The 19,877-nt window shown below is 44.4% G+C and overlaps 1 protein-coding gene across 12 annotated transcripts in view; it reads left to right on the top strand.

The window, feature by feature from the left end:
- Nucleotides 1-912: 912 nt before the first annotated feature.
- The window catches only part of PTPRD (protein tyrosine phosphatase receptor type D), a 1,064,164-nt gene continuing 1,045,199 nt past the window's right edge, over nucleotides 913-19,877 (top strand). For all 12 annotated transcript variants that reach the window (XM_030194293.1, XM_030194296.1, XM_030194294.1 and 9 more), the window contains exon 1: nucleotides 913-1,171. The gene's annotated coding sequence lies outside the window, so the exon portion shown is untranslated. The remainder of the gene's footprint in view (nucleotides 1,172-19,877) is intronic.

Here is a 19,877-nt window from a genome sequence, read left to right on the forward strand (position 1 = left end):
TTGTATGTGTCCAAGGTAGGGTTTATTCCACTTGGTTTAGCACCCCCAATAATTCTGAAAAGTTGGCTCTTATGGGTCCAATCATTGCTGGACATGCATACAAGAACTGTGCCTACCAAACAACTCTTGTGGGCATGCATCAGGAATTCTCAGACTCTTTTTCCGACCAATGCTCAAAACTAACAGCAGGCATATAATCCGTAATTTTGACTCGGTGTTTTTCTGGTGCTGTTCACTACAGTGTCGGAGTTTTGTGCATGGGGCCCCAAGTCAGTAGGACTCAATGCACCTCAGGTTTTGCAAACAGAAGTCCTGGTGGGGATCTTGAGGAACGTTGAGACAGCTTTTCCTCTGCTTTGTGTCCCTTAGTAGCCTCCTATTGAAATCACTGTGATTAACACAGACAGCAGTTCCAAGCAACTCACAAATCCCTGTAACTTTAAGACAGGCAGTTCCAGCACAACAAATAGAGTCTCTGTTCCTTTAAGGCAAGGTAAGGGGGGCGGATCTTTTTGCTGAAACAGTGGAGGGAGAGCTGCAGGGAGCCAGCCCGGGTTGCTGAAAGGGAGTAGCAACAGAGCAAAGCAAGCACGGAGAAGAGAGCAAGCAGTTTATTTCAGCTGCATCAGGTTACTCGCAGCTTTTTCTGCAACTTGTTCATGCTGCTTGCAAAGTGAAACTGGCTGGAAGCTTGCTTGGATGACGGCCTGGTGATTCATTTTCCCTGGTGCAGGCACACATACGGATCCCCACGCGTGTGCTGCTTATGTAGGGGGGAGAGGAGGGGGTAGTGTGCTGCTGTGGCAGGACGACGGCTCCTCGCACCAGGTCCAGCCCTGAGGAGTGGGAGGGTGGCAGGGGCTGGCAAGAGCTAGGGGAGGGGGGTGGGAGGGGGACCCTGGGAGACGGATCCCAGCCAGGGACTCGACACCGCCACCCCGGGACCTGCCGCCGCCGGCGGAGGCTCGGGGGTGGGGATTTATGTGCACGGACAGCGGGAGGAGCTGGAGGATCCGCACCGGAGTGCTGCAGCCATCACCACCACGGGTCCGGGTAAAACGTGGATCCCGCGGACTACCCACCATCAGCACCGCTGCTGCTGCTTCTGCCTGGGATTAAAGTGTGAACCTGGAGGGAGCAGCGGTTGCCGGAGAGGAGGGAGCATGACCAGGTACCCCGAGTCCCCCTTGACTTGTGCTGACTTAGTGCTACTACCCTTTCCTCTTTAACATTTAGAGTGCAAAATGCATGGTCTGCTACATTTGCATGAGTGCATGAAGGTTTCACATGAAGATGATGCTTAGATAGATATATGTACAAGGTATAGACCAGCTCTCCTCCAACTGCTTCTCCTCAGTCTTGCAGGATCTCGGCTTTTTCTGCTCATCGGGAGCCAGAGGACTTGAAATGTGATGGGAGGTGGGCTGTTTGGGAAGAGATGCCCGGGCTAGGTTATTTGGCTAGGATCTGTTAGTTGCACAATGAAAGTGTTTTGTTACTGGTTCAGTTTTTGTTTGGGGGAGGGGGGCGAGAGCTGCTTGGCTTGCAGGGACAGAAGGATGGCGAAATTCTGAACGGGGGGGGGGGGGGGGGGTGAGGCATCAATGGCAGTTTCTCATGGAAGGGGACCGATTTTGCGTCCACCACAGTGGGTATTGGCCAGCAAACCTTGGTCTCCTCCCCCACTTCCTTTGTTTTATTATAATTCTTTTTTTTTAGAGCATAACTTGGGAATTAGCAGAGGAACAAGCTCTACTTTCCTCCTCCAAGTTCATCCGTGTTTTGATTTTGCTGTATCTTATTTTCCAGTCTGTTCTTATCACCCAGGCTGGTATTTCATTAATGAAAAAGCTTCATAGTGGAGTGGTCCGTTCCCTCCCTATCTAACCAGTAATGCTTTGCTTTCTGACCACTAAAAACCTACCCCCTTCCTTCCCATCACTCCCAATTCTTGATTTTGTTTGTGATATTTGGCTTAATTTGGTCAGTAGAAAGCCCCCATATCATTTAAAGACTTTTAGCGGGCTTGTTTTTGAGAAGAGGTGACTTGTGTTATGTGGCACTTTGCCGGGTTTCTTGGGAGGTTTCCCCAGACAGAGGTTGCTGGATGACTGGCTTCAGAGACTGAAAGTCGAAAGCCAATTGTTTCCACCTACCCACAGTTGCGGGGCATGGAGAAGAGGGGGCTTTGTTTTATGCCTGTGCTGTGTAGGGACTTTCTTTGTAATTGTGTGCGTACAGTTACTCTTTATATTCATGTAAACTTCACAGCTATTCCGCACCAGAGTTTATCATAAATGCAAGGTAACTTTTTACAATTAGATATAAAATCCAGAAGTTTGCAGTGAGGAAATGGATTTAATAACAAAGGTAGTGCAAGGTTTAGATTTTTTGAAGTTGTCTTCTGTACCGACTTTAAACCAGGTTCATGGGGGTGGGGGATTTAGCGCACAGATTAATGACTGCCTGTGTCATGGGGCTAGGGGTGGGTGGGAAATTTGAACTGGAGAAAGCAAAAATGCTTCCCTACTTTCAGATTCACAACCTTATTTAAAACATAAACAGGTCTAAAAATTAAGACGTTTATTTGTCCTTCCTGGCGATACCTCTTCCCATCAGCTTCTCTTCATCTTGAAAAGAATTTATACTTCCAGTTTGCAGTTTTGTGACAGTTTGCTTCAAATTCACTCCCAGGAGATCTGCTGCTATTGTATTTTTGAAGTGTGAAATCGACAAGCTGGCCACTTTCATAAATTCAGCTGTCAAATTTTGTCCAGTTAAAACTGCTAAAAGCTGTGTAGGTGCTGGCAAGGGATTTTGTAAGTAGCTAACCTGCACAACATTTTATGTGCGTGTGTGTGAATGACAAGACGGGGAATGAGATTTAATTGGGGACTTTTTTTCAGGAGTGGCTTTCTTATTTTAGTGTTGTCTCTTGGCTGTTGGTAAGGATGGGGTAAATTTAGATTTCTTCTTTGGTGTGAAAATGGGAATTCAGCCTGTGCGCCTTAGGAACTGTCTAGGCTACGAAAGGCTGGATGAAATTTCACTGTGGCTTGCGTTAGCATTGCAGAGTTGTCAAGGATAGTGACGGAACAGCAAAACTGCAGCTCCATATCCTTTTAGCTTTCAGTCCGTGTTGTGAAACCGTTGTCTTCAAGTAGGACCAGCCCTATTGCTTTGTAATGAAATAATATGGATTAACAGTATGAACTGAAGATGTGGCCGCTGTGTAACTTGGATTCTGGTTGTGCTGTGCTGCAGCAGTTGCTGAATATGAAATGATAAAGCATATCCCCCTCCCCCTATACTTTAATGTTTTGGAGGCGATGCTTTTTTGGGGAGGGGGTAGAAGAGAGGAGGCAGGTCTAGGGCTGTGTGTACTGGTGATTGCAGCTTACATAAAAGAAGCATTTGTGATTTTTAAGGTCACTGTTCATATAGCGGAGTGTGTTGGGGAATCCAGACCCAAGGAGCGCTGGTGGGGTTTCCTGGTCTCTGCTGCTATGTGTTAAGCCACTAGGGGCCCGTATAAACTGCTCTTGTAGAGTAACTACCAGTGCACGGGTATTCAGTCATTCGGCAGGAGGAATTTTCATTCACGTGGTTGACACACAAAGGGCATTGCTATAGATTTCCTCAGACCAATCAATTGCCCTGATGGGCTGAGAATAAATCAAATGGCTGTTCCCTGGAAGACTCTTAATATGGGGTTCTTGCCATTAACCCCTCCCATCATGATTGATTGAGGAGAATTGTGGGGGTGGGGTTTTGCATGAACTTCCATGACTGCTCATTGTTGAAATTGTAGAAAAAGAAAAAAAATGCCCATCCTAAAAGGAACTGATGGCAGGTAAAGGCCAGTATAGTCTATCTAGCCTGCCCAGTAAAGTGACTAGAGTTACACCTTCTGCGCCCATTTTACTTTACATCCTAAAATGCTACAGACCCCATTGGATAACGTACCATTTAAGCAAAAAGGCAGACCATGTAGTAAGAAGTTGGTGTGCTTCGACACCCAACTGTTGACATATATATCTTGTATACATGTATGTTTAAGAATGGTGTGGTTTGCTGAATGTCCGTCTTGTATCACATTAGGGCAGATAGTAACATGGATAGCCGTAGTTTCGGTGTGGAGATGAGGAAGTTAGGATGGGGACAAAAAATGTTAGGAGTACTGTTGCTGACTTGGTCCCCTGCCACTCTTCCCCCCCCCCCCCCACCATCAATATCACTTCTTTACCCTTTGCCTCCTAAAGTAAACAGGCAGATTATGCCTGTGCTCTGAAGTTATTATTTGGAAGACACTATACAGCAAAGGCCTTTCCAGTTGGATTAGGTTAGGATTTTGGAATGTGACCGCCGGCATTGTGTTGGAAGTGGGGGAGGGGGAGTACAGCAGAGGGAGGGAGCCCTGAGGAAACAATGAAGGCAAATGGATGGTGTGTTTCAAACCAGCTTTGTAAGTGCTAGTACAGATTTGCCAGCTCTGGAATTCCAATGTATATTCAGCACTTAGGGTGGAGAGTGGTGATGCGGGGGGGGGGGGGGGGGGGGGAGGGCTGGATTGAAGATGCACTGTACGTCTGGAGTGCTAGGTTCACAAATTTAAAATCGACCAACCGTGGCAGCCTTGATAGACATTAGGCAATGAGGTCGAGTATACTTACACTGCTCCTCTGTTGATTTTCAGTATTTCAAATTGACGAGGCAGACCTTGTGTAGAAGAGCTGAGTGAAATCATTTGCATATTGAATTGCTGTCAGAATGGGCTTGATTTGATGAACTATTGGACAGTACAGATTGTGAGGGGGAGGGGGCTGCGATTGGAAACCCAACCTTCAGGGTATATCTGAATTCAATAAAGTCATCCAGTGAGAAGCAAGAAGGGTATGAAGCTTCAGGATTTATTTGTTTTATTTTGAGCTTTCGCTGTCATGGCAGTGCATCTTTTTCTGTGTTTGTACCTCTGGACCTCTTTGTGTGCACGCAGAAATAATCATCCTAAACAGGCCATGAGAATTGTGCTTGTTTTCAGAAACAAATACATTGTTCTAAATGTTTGTTTGCCTGGTTGGGGTGGGGATGCTGTTGGAAGTTATGCTGTCATTCCTATCACAGGAAGATAGTACAAGAATCCCGAAGCCCACCTAAAGAAGTTGACTAGTCAGTGAAAACCTGCAGACTGCTCCCAGCCATAAACTTTAGATCTTCTCCTAGTTAGTCTGTTTTACAGAAATTAAGCAGGCTGCTGATGGATTTGTTCTCTAAATAGCATAGTGCTTAATTAAATCTAAAACCCCATTTTATTTTTCCATGTATAGGCCGTTATCATTTATATCCCTGAGAAACATTAGCATACGTGATGTGTCAAAATCCATTTTCTTTCAGGGCTGAAATAGGGAACCTGTCGAGTATTTTTCTTCAGATGAAAAGTTCATACTGGCAGTCTGTGCGTCTGCATAGATCTGTATCCGTCTATGTATTTCCGCTCTTTCATTCCTGAGCTGGGATTTGTAAATGCTGCTTAAGGAATGCAAATGGGTAGGTAGCAGCCTGGAGCAGGGTAGAGTAGTTAGAAATGTCTTGCTCTTATTACCAGTGATTTACTGGGGCAGGAGCAGAGGGGGAAGAGTTATTTCTTTGGTGCAAAGGGAGCCACAGCACAGCAAGAGATAGTACCGGGCTTACAAATCCCTTTTTAGCAAGTTGTACAACTGCCCAGGCCAACCTATTCATGGCGTTGCCTTTTTGCACATCTTCTGCTGGGTTTCTTTAAGGTTATTGCAAACAGCACTGCCTCAGGGAAGTTGCGTTTGTACTTGTAGATGGGTTGCACAGCCTATGAAATTCCGACTTTCCAGGGCAGAAGTCTCCAGGACTTGCCATTCCAGAGCAGGTCCAGTAGCAGGAATGGCAGCCACAGGCTTTTGTTTCTTCGCCTACGAGCCGTAATGACTTTAGATGTCCGGACAATATTGTTGATAGCTCATGCGTGCGAATCATAGCAAGGGGAATTCGCAGCATCCCATGCATCTTTTGTTTGCTCTTTGGCTGGTGTGCAAGGACTCTTCTGCCTTCTCAGATGCTCAAAGCATTTATATTCATGCCACTCCTCAGTAATAAAACTGAAGTCGCTAAGAGAGTGCAGAAAATAAAACCTGGTCCTCCCCTCTTCGGCTCTTCCCCTTCCCCCCATCAAGAAACAAAAATGTTCCCATATATGATTAGCCCACTTAAATGATGATCTGATAAACAGTTTAACCCAGTCTGCCTGGATGTGAATGCTGTTCCTAGATTTATAAGCCATTTGGCTACTACAGGATTTCTATCAGCATTCTCTAGTCTCTTTTATCAGTTTGCTAAACTAGGAATATGGGGTTCAGCATTAAACATTGAATTTGGGTGCTTTATTCAAGATTTTTAAATTTCTTTTTAGGGTTTTGGGACTTTGCTGATGGAGCCTGTGTCCTGCAGATCTGTTTTGTGCTCATAAGGCCAAATTCAGTAAACAGGACACCGTGAGGAAGGGCCCGAAGGGAGGTGATCTGCCGCCTTCACACAGAGGTGAGGCGCTGCCGATTTGCAGGGGGCCCTTTCACAGTGGCGGACGGAGGGGGGCTATCGATAGAGCCGAGGGCGGGCAGGTGAGACCGGGGACTGCAGCGCCGACGGCCTGGGAGCAGGAGAAGGAGAGCAACCCCAGCGCCGGGCCCCCCTTGGAGGCCTGGGCCAGGAGAATTTTGTCCCCCTTGCCCCCCCTCTCGGCGGCCCTGTGCCGACTGAGCCCATTCACTTTCAGTGGGCTGTGTCAGTATTACCGCACTAGCAGCTGCTAGCATGTCTTTGTGAAAGGGGGGTTTAGTTGCACATACAAGTTTCGGTGCCATATATAGAATCTGGGAATAATCCCTTTGTAGTAGTATCAAAATGAAATACATTTTGTTTTAATTTTTTGTTCAGTTGATTTTTGTGTTTCGTTGTTCATATGTTTGATTTAAATAAGATTTCAAACATCGTAAGTTATCTGTTTATCAGGTGCTGTGTCAGATGACTGGCATAGCTAAGGAACTTGCTTATGGATGTGGTTAGGAATCCTAGGGTCATTCCTATGCCAGAGCTCAAGGGAATGCACTAACAAGCCAGGGAAATGATTAGCGTCAAGGGTGGTGTTCAGCAAGCACCTTGCCTAGGAGTTAACTTTTCTAGAGTGCAGAATTGGTTCACTCCTTCAGTCAGTGTCAGATGCTGGGCTGGCCTGAATGAGACACATGGAAACCCCAGGCCTCACATTGTCGGAATTGTATGCATTCCTTCCACAAAAGACTGCTAGCCGGCTTTGATTACAGTGACCCAGCTTGGCTCCCTTACCCTCCTTTAGTCTGAGAATGAACTACTGCTGATTGTTTAAGCTGCTTGGGCCTTTTTGAATAATAATAATATTACTAATAATATTCTCATAGCCAGAATGTTTTTATTTTTCAAAGAAAAGATGTCCATTGACTGGAAATTCCACTTTACATTTAGCTTTTCTTTGTCACAGTTTGTAACAGTGTCGGAGAATTTGCCGACCTTTACAACACTGTTGTATGCCAGGTTTAAACTTGAGCAGACCAGCTTGTTTTAAAATGTTGATTGAATCAAAAGTGATTTCTGATTGTGGTTTCAGCCTGGGGCTATCGGCTCTTTTAATGCCGCTTATCTAAGGAAATTGAGTTTGCCTTAGACACTCTTGAGGAGCTGTATGGTATACTAAAAGAGCTGCATGATACCCTATTCAGTTGCACAAATTGTATAATTTGAAGTTCTTTTATACCTGGAAGATTTAAACCAGTCAAACCATAATCGAATATAGTGATAAGCAGAGTCCCTAACACCAGAGTTCGAGGAAGAATATGAATAATGCTCTTGCATTTTCTTTAGGGGTCATGGGATATCTTGAAAGCTGTTTGACTGCTGCTCACTGCACCTGCCCTTCTGTGGGAGATTAGGTTTCAGGAACAGTGATAGATACTGAATTCCTGAAGGCCAGTTGGGTTGGCTTTAGGGTCAGCAATACTGATGGAGGCTAAGATTTCACTGCTGCCTTTTTTTCAGGACAAAAATTAGACCAGACACACGCAGCGCCAAGTGTTTGTATTCCTGTCACAGTTTGGGATTTCATCCTAAATTTTAAATTGCAGCCAGTAAGAGTGAAGAGCTAATCATCTCCCAGCTCTTCACTTTTTTTTTTTTAATTTGGCTTTTTATGATTATTTTGGATATTCTAGAGCAAACCTCTAGAGTGAATTAGAAAAATTTTCCTTGAGAACGACACGCCTGACCAAATAAATGCATGTTTAGATTGAAAGATAACTCCATGCAATTTACCTGTCTGTATATTCCTGTAATTAAGAAGATACTCGTTAATATTCTGCACTAGGCTGTGGAAAGAAAACAGGAGAGAGAAAATGCCTTAAACACGTAGTTACAGGAGCCAGAAAACAATCCATTTAATGGCCCAACACAGATTTTCTTTCCCTTTTGTCTTAAATTGGAGGAAATTAAAGACTCTTTTTTATGTTAAATAATATAAGAAAACGTGCCAGTTCCCTGTGATTACAATTCTATGAAAGAAAGGATTAAAAAAAGCCTTTGATAATAACAAATTGGGATAGTTTCCTTTATTAGTTTTCCCTGCTGAATATAGAAGGTGAAGCCCCAGTGCCTCTAGCTGGCTGTGAAATGAAGAACCCAGCGGGAGTCCTTTTTCTCTGCAAACCTCAGAAGTGGCTCTCTGCGGAGGCATCTGTGTAATAAAAGAGATGGCTTTGTGTACATTGGGGATATGTGAGTTTCTATGAATGTATGTGGGGATATATCTCTATATATGTGTAGTAGAACTTATATTGTGTATCAACACGCTTGCATATTATAAGATACCTGAGTTGGTAGGGAGTTGCAGTCTTTCAGATTAATAGATGACAAGTACAGGAAGGCACACAAAAAGTCATAAAACCAATTTTTTAAAACTTTTATAAAGAGGTACAGCAAGAGGTGGACGCCCCTCCCCACCACATTAAAAAAAATAGCCCCAGATTGGGTGACATTATGTATCGAAATTGGGGTAGTTTTTGTGTTTCAGAATCTGAACTCGTTCAGTTTTTCAGAATGTAAAGGTGATCCCATAAGAGGGCCTAGGAAGTGAGAGGAATTCATTATTTATTTATTTGTATAACATTTACATAAAAAAGTTTCTCATCAAGTTGGTTTACAATAGGATTAAAATCGGCATAAATGACTAAACAAACCACAACAACACAAAACACAAAACACAAAAGGTAGAGATTCCAAGGTAGCTTTCAATTTTAGCGCTCTTTTAGGTGAGGAATTTGATTTTTTTTTTTTTGGTTTAACCTTCCTGCAGTCACATACCCCCTCCCCCCATCTGCACTAAACAGGAGAAAATTAGTCACAAGAAATCAAAAGAAGATAATGTAAAAGCATGTTTTAATGGGTATTTCTGATGTTGCTGACTAGGAGCATCAAAACTGATTATGTTGTGCAGAGGAAGGAGGGAAATGAGGGAGCTGGTTTGTGTATGTAATGTAAAATATGTTAACAATGTGATTAATGCGTTGTTTAACGCGTTTAATGGCCCCAATCTTCCTGCCGGCCCCACTGTCTTACCGGGTTTGCATCATTTTTTTGTTTGGCTCTCCCATCCCCCAAGCCAAAGCATCCAGCATTGGCCATCTCAGTGGCGTTCCTGGGGGGGGGGGGGGGACGGTGGGTGCGGTCCACCCCGGGTGCACGCCGCTGGGGGGGTGCCGCACACCTATCTGCTCCGCTCGTTCCGTGCTCCCTCTGCCCTGGAACAGGTTACTTCCTGTTTCGGGCAGAGGGAGCATGGAACAAGCGAAGCAGACAGGCATGTGGCACACCCCCAGCAGGTAAAAATGCACCCGGGGGGGTGTCCTTTCGCTGGGGGGGGAGGTGTGTCCTTTGGCGGGGGGGAGGTGGCCTTTCGCCGGGGGTGGGGGGTCACGCTGCACTGGGGGGGGGTGGCCTTTCGCCGGGGGTGGGGGGGGGCGCTGCACCCGGGGGGGGCACATCGGCGAGCCGCCCCGGGTGTCAGCCACCCTAGGAACGCCACTGGGCCGTCTCCCTCCTCTCCCCTTTCACCAGCATTGCTGGGCCCACTGACTCTTCGGGTTGGAATCATTTTTTTTGTCTGGATCTCCATCCTGCATTGCCCGTCTTCTTCCACCACTTTTCAGCGTTGCCGGTTTCTCTCCTCTTCCTGCACTCATTTTGTCTTTGCTCCTTCTCCACCCCCACTTCCACTGGTCTGCATGCAGGCGGCAACACCAAGAACAAAACAGAAGGCAGACATGTAGAGAACTGTCCTACTGCTGGCTTTGACGGTTCCACCTCTCTGTAACAGGAAGTTACATCAGAAAGGGTGGGTCCAGAAGAGCCTGCAGTGGAACGTGTAAGCCAGTATCACATCTGCCTGCCTTCTGTTTTCTGTTGTTGTCACTGCTGCTGCTAGCATGCAGACTTAAGAAGCAGCAGTCCAGATGAGGAGCCAGGACAGAGCGAGCACAGGGGAGGAAAGGGAGAGAGACTGAAATCGCTGGATAGTGGTGGAATGGGGACAGAGGGAGGGGGTAGAGATGGGCAATGGTGGATGGTGGTGGAAGGGAGCAGTGGAGTAGAGATGAGCAGTTTTACTTGGGAGTCACAGTTCTGCAGCAGGAGAAGGCATCATTGGAGGAAAACCAGTCAACATGCTGGGCTATGAGGGCTTGAGGAATGAGGCTGGAAGATCTGGATGAGCTCAGACAAGGAGAAAGGAGAAGTGTGTTGAGGTCTGGGAAGAGAGAGAGAGAGAAAGAGAGAGAGAGAGAGAGAGATGGAGTGATGCTTGATGGTGGGAGAAAATATAAGGGCAATGTAGGACGGGAGAAGAGAGACACAGAGAAAGATGTGATGTTGGATAGAAATAGGGGATGAAAGAAGAATAGAAGGGAGATGCTGGACATGAACGGAGGAAAGAGAAGGGAAGAGAGAGGGGAAATGCACATGTTTGGTGGGGAGGGGAAGAGAAAGGAAGGAAATGTCTCATAGATGGAAGGGAAGGGAGGAAGATTCTACCTATGGATGGAGGGGAAGGGAAACGAGAAGGGAGGAAGATGCTGCCTATGGATGGATGGGAAAGGAAGAGAGGGAAACTAGATATATTTGAGGAGGTAGAAAACTGGAGGAAAGATGAACATGAAAGATGGCTATAGGGCAGAAAGTGAAGAAGAAAAGAAATAGTGAATGGACAGGGGGCTCATTAGAAAAATTATCAGACAACAAAGATCTAGCAGAGCTTTCGGCAGCACATACGGGGGAACATCCCCATGCTTGCTTTCTGCTCATTGCTGACACCATAGCTACGTGAATACCAACAGGACAACAGGCCGGCGCAGGAGCAGGAGACCACATAAAATGAGTGAGGCACTGGGAGGGGGAGAGGACAAGGACACAGCTGGGACAATGTGGAATACCGGGGGGGGGGGGGGGGGGAAGAGATGGGGTGATGCAGGATATGGAGGTGGGGAGAGAAAGCAGTGCAGACTCTGGGGAGGGGGAACTGGAGCAATACAGGATATGAGGAGTGGGAAGAGAAAGAACAGTATAGACTATGGGGAGGAGGAAAGATGAGACATTGCCGTTGCCATTTTGGAGCAGTGACAGGCAATAGAGGGAGGGGCAGGGTACAGTTTGTCTTATTTTTATAGCACTGTTGATCAAAATCAGTTTGTTATTGCACCTTGAGAAGCCTGTGCCCTTTTATCAGAACCAGTATATTCAGACCGTGGGAGGTGGCGTGGCTAATTCCTGCGGTTGGTGGTGAGACCAGATATTCAATGCCTGGCTATTTCCGGTGACCTGCATTGAGTATCCAGTTTAAACTTAACCGGACAAGCTGATATTCAGCCAAACTTAGCTGTCAATGCACTGAATATTAGTGGATAGCTGGTTATATTGTGTTATATATAACCCATTAGCCGCTAAGGCAGTGGTTCCCAAACCTGATCCTAGAGGCACATTAGCCAGTCAGGTTTTTGGGATAACCACAATGAATATTCATGAGAGAGATTTGCAAGTAGTAGAGGCAGTGCATGCAAATATCTCCCATGAATATTCACTGTGGATATCCCACTGCACTAAGGACTAGATTCTATATATCATGCCTAAAACATTGGTGCCAAAACAAAATACACCTAGTCGTAATCTATAAAGTACACCTAAATTTAGGTGTACTTTATAGAATAAACCTAAATTTCTGCACGGTTTATAGAATATGCAAAGCATCTGTCCACATGACTAAATTTAGTTGCAGGCAGTTATGCCAAGTTAGTTGCGGACCGGGTGTATTCTATAACAACGCGCATAGATGTTAGAAACGCCCATGACTTGCCCATTCCACTCCCATGGCTATGCCCCCTTTTCAACTATGCAACTTAGAATTTACTTGTAGAATATGCTTAGCAAGTTGTGCAATTAAATTCTAATTAATGCCAATTAGTGTCAAGTGCTTGATTGTGGCAATTGCTGACCGGCTGCACATGCTGATCCAGAATACGACTGGATTTGCACGTGTAACTTAAATCGCACTGTATAGAATCTGGGGGTAAGCGCTGATTAGGAATATTCAGCAGGGAATAACTGGCTGTTGCGGATGGCCAGTTAAGCATTATTTAACCAGCAAGGAGCCATTCCATTCCAGTTAAATAGCACTGAATATCAGGAGAATTGCTTTTAAGCAAGATCTGGGACATGCCAGCTTCAGTGCTTATAGTAGTCATAATGCAGCTGGGGCATTTCACAACTTTATTTTACCATTCACTGGAGATTAATGCATTTATATATGAATACCTGCTTTCTACCACACATTCCTGACAAACTGCCTTAAATGGCTATGTTGAGCCGCCATGTATTTATCTACTAACAGAGTCTGCCTGCCCTTTGAATACATCATCTAGTAGTTACTTAGGAGATCACCATGGTCTGCAGAACCAGAAGGTATTTAATTAATGGTCACAGGCATAAACATGCCTCAGTGAATAACCTAACAAGCCGCAAGCCCCCCCCCCTTTTTTTTTTCTCCAAAGACCCTTCAGTGTCTGTAAAATGCTTCCAACAGATCTGGAACAGAGCAGACTTTCACACATTTTGGAAATAAATGCATTTACTAGCTGTCATATTATTTTATGAAATAACGTTTTGCTCTTTATGTATAAAAAGTGTGTGTGTGTGTGGGGGGGCATCACTCTTTATATGATATTGATCCTATCAGGCAGTATGTATTTTATTTCTTTTCATATGTACTTTTTACAGTGGCTTTGGTAGCAGTGATTGTGGGATACCTGATGTTTACAGGCAAATCCCCTGGTATTGCATTACGTTACCACAGAAAAATTATTTTTGGAGCAGTGCTCTTTTCCTGGAAATTGGTAACTGTAAGGTGTATTCACTTTGGATTTGTAATCATGGTAGAAACTGATAGAATGGAATCAGAAGAGGTTCAATGATAAAGGGGATTTATCAGCTTCCCTATGAACAAGTACTAAACAGGTAAGAAGTGTTGAGAATTAAGGGGTCCCAAGCCCCCCCAAGAAGGCTAGAGTGACCTTAATCTGACTCCATCTCTAAATAACACTAGTACTGGGGTAATCAAGGAGTTATTGCCTCTAAGGGAGATGTTAGATCTAAGGAAAAGATACCAGCCTTATGACAAACTGGATTTAGATTACAAGTTATACAATGCATTTATACTTACAGCCTTTGATCATTAAGTGAAGCCCACAAATCATCATTTGGAATGCCTCAATGTGCCTCAATGTGCCTCAATGTGGGCTACCAACTAGGCCATACTTTTCCAGTAAACTCCCAGTTGTGTCAGCCATCAGATTTCTGACTCAGCCAAGGTCTGTACTGGCCTGAGCTCTGTGACTGGGCCCACCACCATTCCAGTGGGGGGGTCTCTGGCTGTACCATAATTATACATTAGGCTGAGGGGAGAGATTTTATTTATTTTTTTAGATTTTGCTCACACCTTTTTCAGGAGTAGCTCAAGGTGAGTTACATTCAGGTACTCTGAATGTCCCAGGAGGGCTCACAATCTAAGTTTGTACCTGAGGCAAGGGAAGGTTAAGTAATTTGCCCAAAATCACAAGGAGCAGTAGTGGGATTTGAACCGGCCATCTCTGGATTGCAAGACTGGTGCTGTAACCACTAGGCCACTCCTCCACTATGATGGAGGTCTGTTAAATGGTGGAACAGGTAAGTAGGGAACAGTTGGTCACTGTTTCAGATAAACCTAGCCAGATTTGGGGGAGGGGGTGGAGCACTCCAGGAACCTCTCCAGAAGCAGATTGAACGCCAATTGGTGAAACTGTTTTTTTTGTGTTTTGTTTTTCATTCAACACCTAATTACGTTCTAGAATTTATTGCTAAAGGATGTGGTTAAGGCTCCTAGTATAGTATTGTTTAATTGAAGCTTGGATGGATTCCTGAAGGTTAATTCCATACACAGTTAGTAGCCAGCTTTCAATGTGGGCTTTACAAGCCACCATCTCTTGTTCATTTTCAGCATTTTGTTAGGTAGTGGCTTCATTTCTTCCCATACACTCAATGAGCAGAGCCTTTTGGTTCCTGTTATGGTGCAGCTGCTGTCAACGGAATGTTAACCTCATCACTGAATTCTGGGAAATCAGGGAGCCAAGAGCTGCTGCTTTTGGTTGCAGCCAGAGTTCTGACATTCCTCACTCCTGTCATGCTGCTCCTTTCTTTATCTTGCTTAATACGTAGGCCTCATCAACTGCTACAGCAGCCAACCATCACCTGGATGGTTACATGCCCACGTTATCTCCCCAAAAGCTCCATCTTTGCACTTTTCTACATCTCTGCTGCCACTGTTTGGTACTGTGAGGCTCAGGTAAGCTTAGCTTTGTGGCACTCACATGGGGGCAGGGGGAGGGGAGAGCCAGTTCAAGGGTATTTGGTGCCAGAGGTGAACTTCAGCTATGCATCCCTCCCCTCCCATAGGGGCAACTCCTGGATCAAGTCCCTCCACTCCTCCAAGGTGTCCAGCACTCTCTCCCCCCCCCCCCACCCCACCTCACCTCACCTCACCTCACTGCAGTATCTAACATATCCTTCTTTCCCTCCCTCGCTGAGGTGTTGGTTGTCTTACCTCCCTTCCTCTGGGGTGGTGATGTGGCAGTCAGCATGTGTAGAATATGCCGTGCAGCTGGTGCAGGGCCTTGAGCATCTACTCATGCTGAAGCCTGCTGGCTCCAGCCCTCTCTGAATTTCCTGTTTTGGAGGAGTGGGAACCAGCAATATTTTGGCATGTGTGGATGCAGAAAAAGGGACCCTGAACTAGGAAAGGAAACAACCAAACACATAGCAGGTTAGATATATTTAATCTTAAAAGTACCTTTTTTAAAGTGATACACTTTTATGTACATTTATACAATGTGCTGCAGAATTTTGTAATTCTTGCCGCAGCATCTCCCCATACTCTACCCTGTGGGACTGTGATTGTAATTATTTTCTATTATGAATCCTACATCTGGTTTTGTTACTCAGCTATGAAATTGCGATGAATGTCTTAGACAGTAGAAGCACTGGAGAATGTGCTTGGTACTTTGATCTGTTGTATCTTATGTGCAAAACAAAAAAAAAAACCACCCAACTCGATCACTGCTGAGTAAAGAACAATACTGTTTATCTCATATGGCTCTGATCACCTACTCCATTTGTGTTTGTGAATGCCCGTTTTTGTTCCACAGGACCAACGTGGTAGAAAATCTAGTTTCTGTTTAGGAGATGCTTGGGGTCTCACCACTAAAGTCATTCTGTTAGCCATATATGAGAATCAGGAAGTGTGACAGTTTTGCATTAAGTGGGAGATCCAAATTCAGAGCTGTTTGCTGCCCAATTTGATTGGGCTGATGAGATAATGCATGGTGTCTTGAGAGAATTTTATCAGGTGTAAGTGTTGTAGAGCCTTAGAGATCTGTGGTGTAGCTTCTTAGATAGCATTTCTTACTGTTTGATAAAGGACAAAAAGCACTACTTTAGTATTTTAAACTTGTTTTCAGAGGGAGCCCTGTCTCATCCCCACCCCTGCTGCAAAAAGAAAGCAAGATAATTCTGAAAGAGTAATTATATATGGAAACGGCTTATAATCTTATTTGAAAGTCTAGCTGTCTTGAAATTAATGTTCTTTTTGGGGGTCTTTTACTAAAGCTTAGCTCGAGTTATCTGCAGCAGGGCCCATTTTATTCCTATGGGCCCTGTTGCAGATAACTGAAGCTAACCTTTAGTAAAAGACCCCCTTTGTCTTTCAATTTTCATGTTTTTTTTTTTTTTAGGGGAGAGCAAGTTCATTGTTATGGCTTTTAATTGGTTTTAGATTCTATGCCATATATTTATATAAAGAAGGCTTTTATAACTTTTTATTGACCAACTCATATAACATCAAATCACTCCAAATAAAAAATGTGGGACACCTAGGGCCCCTTTTACCAAGCTTGCAGTAGCTTCTGCGCCTGGATTTGCCATGTTCAGAGGTCCCTTTTACTGCAGAAGGTAAAAAGCCAAAAAAGGAAATGGCTGTGTAGTAAGTAAACACTTGCAGTGCAGCCATTTCTGGGGAGAGCCCTTACCACTACCTATTTAGGAGGCGGTAGGGGCTGTTTTGCTAACCCGGTGGTAACCAGGCAGCGCAGTGAGCCAGTGGTAATGCCGGACTGGTGTGTGACCAAGTGGCGGTAGCTCTTTGAAATACAAAATATAAATATTTTTGTTAAGGTTCTTTGTAAAAAATTCAAAATAGAAAAAATGACTTTGATATTTTCAAGATGGTGATAATAACATCTATGGTACCGATTAAGAAGTAGATGCAGATAAAATCCCTTTGGAAAAACCTTATGGGATTTGCATCACTGAGGTGCCGTACCTTAAAATTAAGTGTTTTATTAGTGGATGGGCTTTGTTTGAAGGTCTACGGTTAATTGATTCTTGCTCTTGGATTAAATATAATATTTGTGCCAGTTTTTGCGTATGCACTAATGTTGCCATTAGTGAGTGGCCATTTTTAAAAATTACCATGTGAGCACCTTTCACTACTCATTTTGTAGGTGGTAAGGTGTCATGCATTCACTCTGCAGCTCCTCAGTACCTCTCCACTCTCATCTCTCCCTACATTTCTCCCCGGGAACTCCATTCACTGGGTAAATCTCTCTTATCTGCACCCTTCTCCTCCACCGCTAACTCCAGACTCCGTTCCTTTTATCTCGCTGCGCCATATGCCTGGAATAGACTTCCTGAGCCGGTACGTCAAGCTCCATCTCTGGCCGTCTTCAAATCTAAGCTAAAAGCCCACCTTTTTGATGATGCTTTTAACTCCTAACCCTTATTCACTTGTTCAGAACCCTTATTTTTATTCCCTTATCTCTTGTTTGTCCTGTTTGTCTGTCCTAATTAGATTATAAGCTCTGTCAAGCAGGGACTGTCTCTTCATGTTCAAGTGTACAGCGCTGCATATGTCTAGTAGCTCTTTAGAAATGATAAGTAGTAGTAGTAGTAGTAGTATGCTGTATTCCTCCACTAACCGTTAGCACAGCTACATTAACCCACTCTAACTGGTTAGCGCAGAGATGTCCATTCTTCACCCCCAGATATGCCCCTTCAACCCTCTCCCCCCGAAAAATGTTTTAGCATGTAGTTAGTGCATGTTGATTTGGCAGTTACCATAGGATGCTTCTGTGCATCCTACGGTATGCCATTTTAAGCTGCGTTAGGCAGGTCACAAGAGACAAAAATGCAGTGGAGGATAGAAGAAAAACACTTCTATTCTGATAACTCCAAGAACACTGTCCTTATTGAAGCAAACTTCAGCAGACTGAATATAAAAATAGTTGAATGGTCCAAAGACCTTAATATCTCTGCAGTGGTCTTTATCTCTATTCTGCTTCTCCTCAGTACTCGTGCAGTCCCAGTAAGGGTACAATTTTTCAATGTAAAATAGGTCTGGCTAAAAATACCAAAACACCTTCCTGGGGTGCCTCCTAATCAAGTGGTATATCTCTGAGTGAGAGGTAGGCTTGTAGGCCCTACTTGTTTTCTCACTAGTAGGTAAGTGTAACAGAGAGAAATTTTGAGTCTTGCCAAATAATTAGTACACAAAATTAGCTTCAAATTCTTATTGCATTTTCCAAAAGGCATGTAGAAAAAGAACGAATCAGAACTTACACCTTTTATTTATTGTGTTAACAAGTGTTTGGAGTTACGGATTGATATCTGGAAATTCTGATAAGTGTTCTGAGAAATTATTCTGAATGTAATTCTAGAACTAGAACTCAAGTTCTCCCTGTCTTCTAATTCTGATTTGTACAAATTCCTAACTTGTATTTTGTTCCCAATTGTTTTAGCATTCTTCTAATTAGTTCTAAATTGTCTGCACAAGGAATGATCCAGCAAGAACCCAACCTCTGGTATTCATTCCTTCCTAGTGTTGGGTTCCTGGCAATTGACTTCTAAGGTGTTCGTGTTGATGCAGTAGACCTCTGGCATCTATACACTACACTGCGAACCTAATCATACAGCCTGCTGAGTGTTACCACTCAGGAGGACTTAGCAGGAAGGATGGTGGGAGCCTCTCCTGGGACCAAGTATAATTTGAGCCGGAACTGCAAATATTTTCAATAGTGACAAGCTGACCCTTTTTTTTTTTTTACTACTGATCTTAATGTCCTTGAGAGACATATGCTAGTGCTCTTGAGTAGCATTTATCTGTGCTTTCAAATAGTGCTAACTCCATGAAACTAATAGGTAACACATTTGAAACAAATCAAAGAAAATATGTTTTCACTCAACACACAGTTAAGATGTGGAATATGTTGCCGGGATATGTGGATGATGCAGTTAGCATAGCTGGGTGTAAATGGGTTTAGAAAGCTCCATAAACCATTATTAGCCACGTAGGTTTGGGAAGGCTACCCCTTTTTTCTGTGTGTGACAATAAGGAATGGATCTATTCTATTCTTTGGGATCCTGTTGGGTACTTGTATTCTGGATTGGTCACCATTAGAAACAAAATGCTAGGCTTACTGGACCTTTGGTATGACCTATTATTGCACATTTTATATTATATTACTTGAATTCTGTGTATGATTTACCCCACATTTTAGGGACAGCACCAAGGTACTAGGTATTAAAAGCTTAGATTCCACAAACAGGCAGATTATGACAGCTGAAGTCTCGCGAGGCAGCTTGAACTCTCGGCGGCCATTTTGAAACGCCGAGAGCCGGACTCCCACACCATGCAGCAAGTAAGCCACTGCTACGGGAGGAAATAGGGGGCTCTTTCTTTCCTGGGCCGACGGAACAGGTACCTCTAGACCACCAGGGAGACACACCTAAGGGGAGGGGAGGTGACAGGGAGGGAGGGAGGTTGGTGAGGTTAAGCATGTGCTACCGTGGGCGGGGCTATGTGGCGAAAGGGGCGGGGTTCATGTGCACGTCAGCGGCGGCTGGGATTTGTTGGAAGGGGAGGAGTAGGGAAACACTGCTCCCCGTGCGTAAATTTGTTTTCGTGTTCCGCCCTCGACGTCATCACGTGTGACGCGAGGGCGGGGCATGAAGATGTTGTGGTGGCTTCACCACCATGAAACCACGAACCGGTGTGTGAGTGACATCAGTGACATCAGTGTCCTCAGAACGTTGAGGCTGCGTTTTATTATAGTAGAAGTGTGCAATCTTTTTAGTGTTTGGACATATGAAGCAACTGGTCTTATGAACACATTGATGATACTGACTGTTGTAGG

This window comes from Microcaecilia unicolor, chromosome 2, assembly GCF_901765095.1.
Source record: "Microcaecilia unicolor chromosome 2, aMicUni1.1, whole genome shotgun sequence".
Lineage (NCBI taxonomy): Eukaryota > Metazoa > Chordata > Amphibia > Gymnophiona > Siphonopidae > Microcaecilia > Microcaecilia unicolor.